The sequence below is a fragment of the Notolepis coatsorum genome (genome assembly GCF_963971535.1).
Source record: "Notolepis coatsorum genome assembly, contig: SCAFFOLD_336, whole genome shotgun sequence".
NCBI lineage: Eukaryota > Metazoa > Chordata > Actinopteri > Aulopiformes > Paralepididae > Notolepis > Notolepis coatsorum.
Window position 1 is genome coordinate 177,899 of NW_028169064.1, and position 10,645 is coordinate 188,543.

Sequence of the window (10,645 nt, forward strand, 5' to 3'; positions counted from 1 at the left end):
TACACGCACACACACACACACGTACACGCACACACACACACACACACACATACACGCACACACACACACATACACGCACACACACACACACGTACACGCACACACACACACACACACACACACATACACGTACACACATACAGGCACACACGCACACACACACACACACACACACACAGACACACACACATTTTCATTCCTTGAGGGAACATTCCATTGACTTACATTCCCGAACCGGTTACCCTAACCTTAAACCACCTAACCCTGTCCCTGGCCCTGACCCTGACCCTGACCTTGAGATGCCCCCCCCCGGACAGAGGGGGCGACTGGGGAACCAACGCACTGAAGTGTTTTGATGTCGGCCCGTGTCTCGCTGCTAGGGATGCTGCGATGACAACACTATCTAATATCTTTAAAACCTGTTAAGCCGTAAGGTCCCCTTATAAGGGGACCCTGCTTTTCTTTATCATAAATCGATCAATAGTGTTAGGGATAGTGTTGTCGGAGGACCCAATTGCAGAACAGAACGAGGAGCGAATAGGCAGACAGGTAAAGCGAGACCCGGAGCCAGGGGTGAAACAGAGGGCACAGCAAACTGGCAGGCAGAGGGCAAACTACGAAAACAAACAATCGTCTCATAAATGAGAGCAAGTCCCAAAGGCACAAACAAAACACTGCAAGGCAGGCTAGGAAAAACATGAACAACTGACTACAAATAAAAACCCTAACAAACAAAATGAACTTTACACGAAAAACAAAGAAGGGAGGAACAAAACAAATTAACACTAGGAACACTTACTACAAAAATACTGGAAGGAGTAACAGGATCACAGGAACAGAGGAACTAACAGAACCAGACAGCAAACACTAGTAGGGAAACCCAAACAATGAACCGACAAAGAGAGAATGGCAAACGAGGCAGATATACACACACTGATTGACACAAGAGGGTAATTGGGAACGAGACACACCTGAGAGGGAAAACTGAACTAACACATGGGTACAGGAAAACACAAAGCCAAACACACACTGGGGAAAAAACTAGACTATAATCAAAAAATACAATTACTGAGAGAACACTAGACTGATCATAACTACAACACAGAAAGCAGATAGACAGACAGCAGATTACAGATGATATTCAGGAGATCAAAACATACAGAAAAACAGAGATGCACAAAGTGCAGCACCAACAGAATTTGGCCACAGGGTGGCAGTAGAGCAAAGTCTATGAACTTGCCATGACTGTTCACCAAGTTCATGTGTGGAGGAACCCCAAGGAGAGGTGGGGAGGAGGGAGAAGCAGGCGAAACCTGGCCAGGAAACGATGAACCCTTACAAATAGAGACCGTATTAGATCCCCATGTGGCATATCATTGGAAAGCCACACTCATTGGCTACAACCCTGTCCAAAACTTTTCAAGATCGCCAAATGATTGACGGAGCGAGAGGGAGTCGGGGGTGGTAATGTGTACTTTGGCGCACGCCTCACATATCGGCATGTAACTCGAGAACCGCTGAACGGATTTTGTCACCTGAAAGGGCAATTGACAGGCAACAAATAGGGCTTTAATTCTATCTATGTATTGTATTCAAAGAAATGCACACCCGAGCCGCTATAGGTCGGCAAAGTGGCATCGCAAATCGTCCTCATGAGGGCTCACATGCTCACAATTGTAGCATGGTGTTATTCACCAGCACAGATGCAAAAATAAATCATAATTTATATTCTCCCTTTTTTCATTACAATTTACTCAAGCCTAGTAACAGACACAATATTTCTGACACTGGCAATACATACCCCCAGGTCCCTAGATGTTCCTAGATACCAAGAACATGCAAATTGACCTTGTAGAAGTGGAGCAATCTTCCATTTACTTAGGCATGTACCTTTAGGTGAAATTTCTGAAAATAGGGCTACAGCTTAACACAGTGTTTCTCAAAGTGTGGGGCGCGCCCCCCAGGGGGGGGCGCAGAGGCATGACAGGGGGGGCCTTGAGATTAAAAAATAAATTTAAAAATTTAAAAAAGAATTTGCTTTTTTTTTTTATTCTTTTTGGATTACAGAAAATTATCACTAAAGTGCTATCTGTTGCAGCTGCACTGTTCTCCATGAAAATACCATATTTGGATAAGTTTGACCATTTCTCAAAATTTATTTATTTAATAAAACACAGAAAAGGATCACCAAGTTACTCTGGATAAAAAAAAACTGAAAAAAGCTGCAAGCAAGTTCAATGATGAACAATTTCTGATGAAACTGGCCTATCTCAGCGATGTCTTTGGAAAGCTGTATGTTGATATTTTTTGTCTTCTAGTATCTGTCATGTCTACTCTAAACTAGAGTAGACTAGTGTCTGTCGGTTTGTCACTAAATGTAATATGAATTGATTACAAAAGGACCCCAATTGGGCGGTTAGGTGGTCGAGCGGAGATTGCGTTCGTCACCAGCCCCGGAGCTGGATTCGCCTGTTCGAATCCAGCTCACAGCTCCGGGGTTGTCACCAGCTTGGCTGGCCGTCTGCACTAATACAATTGGCTGTATTAGAGGGTGGGAGAAGCTGGCGGGGTGGGTCCGGGTCGTTGTAAACAGCGACTCCTACAGTTCGGTCGGGGCGCCTGCTAAGCGCGGATAGGACTCGAGGGGGATAGTGTGGTCCTCCCACACGCTACGCCCTCTCGATGAGAATCCGCGCTGCCAGGTGAAAAGAAGCGGTGATTGGCTGGACGTGTGTCGGAGGAAGCACGTGGTAGCCTCCACTCTCCCAGATGATCTGACTGTGGGGGGTAAGTGCGTAGCGACCAGGAAGGGACTGGGAATTGGCATACGACTAACATTGGGATGGGAGAAAATCGGAGGAAAATGGAGGGGGAAAAAGACAAAAAAAAAAAAAAAAAAAAAAAGGACCCCAATTGAAACAAGCCATTGGCTTTCTTAGGTTTTTTAATCCTATTTAGTTGACCTTGTACTTACTGTCATGTGGTTTTTTTCTGCAAACATCTAAATAAAGTATTCTATTCAATTCAATTCAAGGCAAAGATAAATACCTACCTGACCTGGCAAACAAGATCACTGCATTCAGTCGAAAGCTGGAGATGTGGGGCAGGCGCCTTGATGAACAACAGACTGATGCCATTGAGAACCTGACTGAGTTTGCTGTGTGATGACTCACATCATTTACTTACATTTTCTCTTTTTTTGCACAAATTGCAAAGTTCTTTCACAAGTTCTTTCACAAGTTTTTCACAAAGTTTTCTATTTATTTTTTTAAAGCAGTGTCCTTGAATTGTATTGCAATCTTACAAGATGTCTCTATTTTGGAAAAAGCAGTCTTGAGTGTCCATTGAATTGTATTGCAATGTTACAAGATGTCTGTATTTTTGAAAAAGCACAGTCTTTGAGTGTGTATTGGACTGTATTGTAATGTTGTTGCACAATTGCACAGTTGTAAAGTGGTTGCACAATTTGAAAGGTCACGATATTGGTGTTATTTCAGTAAATTTAAACATTTCATGACTATTTTGTTGGGGCGAGGGGGGGGGGGCCCAAAATATTTTGGTCCGCCAAAGGGGGGCCTGAGAGAAAAAGTTTGAGAAGCACTGGCTTAACAGGTTAATATTCATGACATCTAATATTTAATATCCATGACACCTAATATCTAATATCTTTAATGACTATCTTTAATATTCATGACATCTATTATCTAATATCTTTAATATCCATGACATCTAATATCTAATATATTTAATTAATATCCATGGCATCTCTAATATCTAATATCTTTAATATTTAATATCCATGACATCTAATATCTTTAATATTTAATATCCATGACATCTAATATATAATATCTTTAATATACATGACATCTAATATCTAATATCTTTAATATACATGACATCTAATATCTAATATCTTTAATATACATGACATCTAATATCTAATATCTTTAATATCCATGACATCTAATATCTAATATCTTTAATATCCATGACATCTAATATCTAATATCTTTAATATTCATGACATCTCTAATATCTAATATGTAACATCATGAGATTGATGTTATTTCAATAACTTTAACCTAATAAGACATATTTTCAGAAAATTTGCCTAAAAGTACATACCTAAGAAAATGGAAGATTGCTCCACTTCTACAAGGTCCATTTGCATGTGCTGCTTGTAAATGGTAATGAACCAAAGGAGAATAATTGACCATGAATAACAATAACCGCAGGCTAACATTGACCAGAAGTGAAAGATTGAGCCACAGAGCTCATTCAGCACCTTCTTGTGATCAAGTTACTAAAAATCTAAGCAAATGAATAAAGGGCAGATGATCTACAGGGGTTTCTGTATACAGTACAATTCTGCCATCCAATTTCAATTCAATTCATATTCAATTTGAAATATGAATATAGAATATAGAATATCAGGCCTATAAATTACCTTATTATTGCAAATTCATACATCTATGGATGGGCCCAAATATCCTCTTTCAAATGGCAGAGTTCAATTTGGATTTAGTGTCTCCTGAGAAATAAGAAAGAAAATAAATTCATACAGCAGGAAGCTTGAATCGGCTGGGAAAGGTAGTTTTTTTTCCAACGCTCATTGAGAGCTCTGGATGCCCTCTCTCTCCTCATAGGACTACAACTGGCGACTCGCTGCAAATTCAAAATGGCGGATATTAGCAAAATTATTAAGACATTCCATGAACTAAAATCTCACTAATAACACTTTTACCTATTGGTAAACAAACGTATTGCTGAAAATATACAATATGACTGCTGTTGTGACATGGTTAGGGTCTTCACTCTTGGATACATTTGAAAAAGAAACGCTACTGTTATACAGTCTGGAGAGATTGATTTATGACGTGATGTCATTTGCAGTCCGCAAATGATGGACCACTCGGGCTAAAGACGTTAATACGTACTGTATTGATCTACTTGTGACGTGAAATACATCTCGGCCCGGTACTGGGCCGATCGGGCTTAAGATTAAACTTGGCCCATTTCATGACTATTTTGTTGGGGAGAGGGGGGGGGGGCAAAGGGGGGCCTGACAGAAAGAGTTTGAGGAGCACTGCCTTAACACTAGCACAGCCGACAAGGGGTCACATGACCCCGAGGCATTTTCAATAAATGTCTCCTCGTCACTCGGTCGAGCTCCAGCTCTGTCACTCAATGACTTTTCCTAAAAGTACCCGTTTTATCTGCAGCACGGTTTCTGAAATGAAATGTTCTAAAGTCACAGCACTTTGCGAGCGTCTAGCCGCATGTGGCTCTTTGCCCGTCAATGTGTGGCTCTTCCATCCAAAAATGTATTATTTAATTTTATATATATATATATATATTCTTTTTTTTATTATGTCACACAAACCTACATTTCATTGTGGTAAACCTCATATTTTTATATCCAGAGGTAATTATATAGGTTTACACTGTTTATTTTTCTCATATTTCTCATATAAGCTGTCGGGTCATCTGACCCGTTCCTGGCGGGAATCAGTAGCATTTCCTCCATGGCTGTGCTGGTGTTAACCCTACACTCACCCCTGACCCTCGACCCCATGGCTGTGCTGGTGTTACACTCACCCCTGACCCCTGACCCTACACTCACCCCTGACCCTCAACCCCGAGTCCTTTTGGAATCTCACCATGTTCTCCAACCGAGAACTGGAAAAATCCTTGTTTTCTTTCCATACGGGGACATTTGGTCCCCACAAGGATAGGAAAATGAGGACACACACACACACACACACACACACACACACACACACACACACACACACACACACACACACACACACACACACACACACACACACACACACACACCTGCAATCCCTCCCCCGCCCCTCCTCTCCCAAAGCCCTTCGCAGCGGTCGAGGGGTTAAACCGTGCACATGGCTCCAGGCAGAACACATGGTGGAGAAACAGGGAATGTCGACCTTTTCCCCTTTTCTGTTTTCATTATTCCCCCCTTTCAGATCCCTGCCTGGAGCTGCATGTCTCTCTCTCTCTCTCTCTCTCTCTCTCTCTCTCTCTCTCTCTCTCTCTCTCTCTCTCTCTCTCTCTCTCTCTCTCTCTCTCTCTCTCTCTCTCTCCTCTCTCTCTCTCCCTTTCAATGTCGTTCTCTCTCCCTTTCACTCTCTCTCACTCTCTCTCTCTGTCTCTCTCTCTCTCTTCTCTCTCTCTCTCTCTCTCGCCTCTCTCTCCTCCTCCTCCTCTCTCTCTCTCTCTCTCTCTCTCTCTCTCTCTCTCTCTCTCTCTTCTCTCTCTCTCTCTCTCTCTCTCTCTCCACCGGTGCTTTGTTTAAATTCACCTGGAAACGCAGACGTTCACTTCCCCTCAAGGCGTTACTATGATATTCAGGACAAACACGGTGGAAATACGGTACACATGTGACCTGCATATAACCCATGTAACCCATGGAACTCATAACTCATTTAACTCATATTCTCACCATTGCGCATTGTGCCATTGCACCTTACTGTACCGTTTTATTTATATGTGTGTCTTATATTGCTGTCAATCAACTGACTGTTGATTTTCACATCCTGGTTGGACGACATACACAATATTGTTGCACTGTCTTGTACTCTGTAACGACAATACAGTGAATCTAATCTAATCTAACTCTGTATGAAAGCATGGGTACCATATTATATATATATATATATCCACGTTTGTCTGTACAGCCCTGCATATTATACTTTTTACATATCTGTAGATACTATATCTATATCTGTACATATCCCTTAACTACCCTTACTAGTTACCCTGCTGGCCATAATGACTTATTATTACCATAGTGTCTGATTAGCACTATTACTCAGTAGTACTAATTTATATATGTTATACCCAGTTTAATCACCTGTACGTTGTATATTACTATTGCACTTTACTGTTACACTCTGGTTGGACGGCACACTTATTTTCATTGTACTGTACTTGTGCTGTATTATGAGAATACATTTTAATCTAATCTAATCTAATCTAATCTAATCTAATCTAATCTAATCTAATCTAATCTAAACAGTAAAAAAAATGATTATATTGAGATCAAACGTGCAACGAGAAACAGGCCCTTGTAGCAAGGTGACAACGCCATAACTGCGGCCTGGGTGATTGTTATGACTATATACTCTGATTAAGGTTTATGTGGTGTTTAATGTGCTGTTTTAATGTCTCTCTCACACAAGGGCACTTTTAGCCGAGCAACCTGATTGGTCGGACAGGTGTTTGAACCGTGCTAATAATAATTCCCATAAAGGTTTATTGCGCGTTCTTCGGTGGTCAGCAGAGTGCGATGACCCCTCAGGGCGCGTGAGTCCCGTTAAAACCCGTCATTAGTTCAGGACGCGGTGCTTTTCCGTGTGTACATAGCTGTTTTATTAATATATTTTATTTTATTTGACCTTTATTTAACCAGGCAGGTCAATTAAGAACAAATTGTGAATTATGATGGGGGCCTGGTGAGAGGACAAAGGGCCTCTCTAAGGGTAACAGGGAAATAATAAATACAATACAACTTAAATAATATTTTTTCAACTTTTTACAGTTTTGATTTTTTCTTCACAGTTTACAGTTTTTCACATGATCCGTTTGATCTCAGAATTTCACCAGCAAAACCACCTTTCTCCTTTTTCCATCTCTTACTAGTTACACTGCTGCTGACTTACTACCATAGTATATTTATACGTGCATCACTGTACATATTAATACCACAACAGTATCTTTATACCTGTATCACTGTACATATTAATACCACAACAGTATCTTTATACCTGTATCACTGTACATATTAATACTACCATAGTGTCTTTATACCTGTATCACTGTACATATTAATACTACCATAGTGTCTTTATACATGTATCACTGTACATATTAATACTACCATAGTGTCTTTATACCTGTATCACTGTACATATTAATACTACCATAGTGTCTTTATACCTGTATCACTGTACATATTAATACTACCATAGTGTCTTTATACCTGTATCACTGTACATATTAATACTACCATAGTGTCTTTATACCTGTATCACTGTACATATTAATACTACCATAGTGTCTTTATACCTTATCACTGTACATATATTAATACTACCATAGTGTATTTATACCTGTATCAATGTACATATTAATACTACCATAGTGTATTTATACCTGTATCAATGTACATATTAATACTACCATAGTGTCTTTATACCTGTGTCACTGTACATATTAATACTACCATAGTGTTGTTATACCTGTATCACTGTACATATTAATAATACCATAGTGTCTTTATACCTGTATCACTGTACATATTAATACTACCATAGTGTCTTTATACCTGTATCACTGTACATATTAATACTACCATGGTGTCTTTATACCTGTATCACTGTACACATTAATACTACCATAGTGTCTTTATACCTGTATCACTGTACATATTAATACTACCATAGTGTCTTTATACCTGTATCACTGTACATATTAATACTACCATGGTGTCTTTATACCTGTATCACTGTACACATTAATACTACCATAATGTCTTTATACCTGTATCACTGTACATATTAATACTACCATAGTGTCTGTATACCTGTATCACTGTACATATTAATACTACCATAGTGTCTTTATACCTGTATCACTGTACATATTAATACTACCATAGTGTCTTTATACCTGTATCACTGTACATATTAATACTACCATAGTGTCTTTATACCTGTATCACTGTACATAGTAATACTACCATAGTGTCTTTATACCTATTATAACTGTATCACTGTACATATTAATACTACCATAGTGTCTTTATACCTGTATCACTGTACATATTAATACTACCATAGAGTCTTTATACCTGTATCACTGTACATATTAATACTACCATAGTGTCTTTATACCTGTATCACTGTACATATTAATACTACCATAGTGTCTTTATACCTATTATACCTGTATCACTGTACATATTAATACTGCCATAGTGTCTTTATACCTGTATCACTGTACATATTAATACTACCATAGTGTCTGTATACCTGTATCACTGTACATATTAATACTACCATGGTGTCTTTATACCTGTATCACTGTACACATTAATACTACCATAGTGTCTTTATACCTGTATCACTGTACATATTAATACTACCATAGTGTCTTTATACCTGTATCACTGTACATATTAATACTACCATGGTGTCTTTATACCTGTATCACTGTACACATTAATACTACCATAGTGTCTTTATACCTGTATCACTGTACATATTAATACTACCATAGTGTCTGTATACCCGTATCACTGTACATATTAATACTACCATAGTGTCTTTATACCTGTATCACTGTACATATTAATACTACCATAGTGTCTTTATACCTGTATCACTGTACATATTAATACTACCATAGTGTCTTTATACCTGTATCACTGTACATAGTAATACTACCATAGTGTCTTTATACCTATTATAACTGTATCACTGTACATATTAATACTACCATAGAGTCTTTATACCTGTATCACTGTACATATTAATACTACCATAGTGTCTTTATACCTGTATCACTGTACATATTAATACTACCATAGTGTCTTTATACCTATTATACCTGTATCACTGTACATATTAATACTGCCATAGTGTCTTTATACCTGTATCACTGTACATATTAATACTACCATAGTGTCTGTATACCTGTATCACTGTACATATTAATACTACCATGGTGTCTTTATACCTGTATCACTGTACACATTAATACTACCATAGTGTCTTTATACCTGTATCACTGTACATATTAATACTACCATAGTGTCTTTATACCTGTATCACTGTACATATTAATACTACCATGGTGTCTTTATACCTGTATCACTGTACACATTAATACTACCATAGTGTCTTTATACCTGTATCACTGTACATATTAATACTACCATAGTGTCTGTATACCTGTATCACTGTACATATTAATACTACCATAGTGTCTTTATACCTGTATCACTGTACATATTAATACTACCATAGTGTCTTTATACCTGTATCACTGTACATATTAATACTACCATAGTGTCTTTATACCTGTATCACTGTACATAGTAATACTACCATAGTGTCTTTATACCTATTATAACTGTATCACTGTACATATTAATACTACCATAGTGTCTTTATACCTGTATCACTGTACATATTAATACTACCATAGAGTCTTTATACCTGTATCACTGTACATATTAATACTACCATAGTGTCTTTATACCTGTATCACTGTACATATTAATACTACCATAGTGTCTTTATACCTATTATACCTGTATCACTGTACATATTAATACTGCCATAGTGTCTTTATACCTGTATCACTGTACATATTAATACTACCATAGTGTCTGTATACCTGTATCACTGTACATATTAATACTACCATAGAGTCTTTATACCTGTATCACTGTACATATTAATACTACCATAGTGTCTTTATACCTGTATCACTGTACATATTAATACTACCATAGAGTATTTATACCTGTATCACTGTACATAGTAATACTACCATAGTGTCTTTATACCTATTATACCTGTATCACTGTACATATTAATACTACCATAGT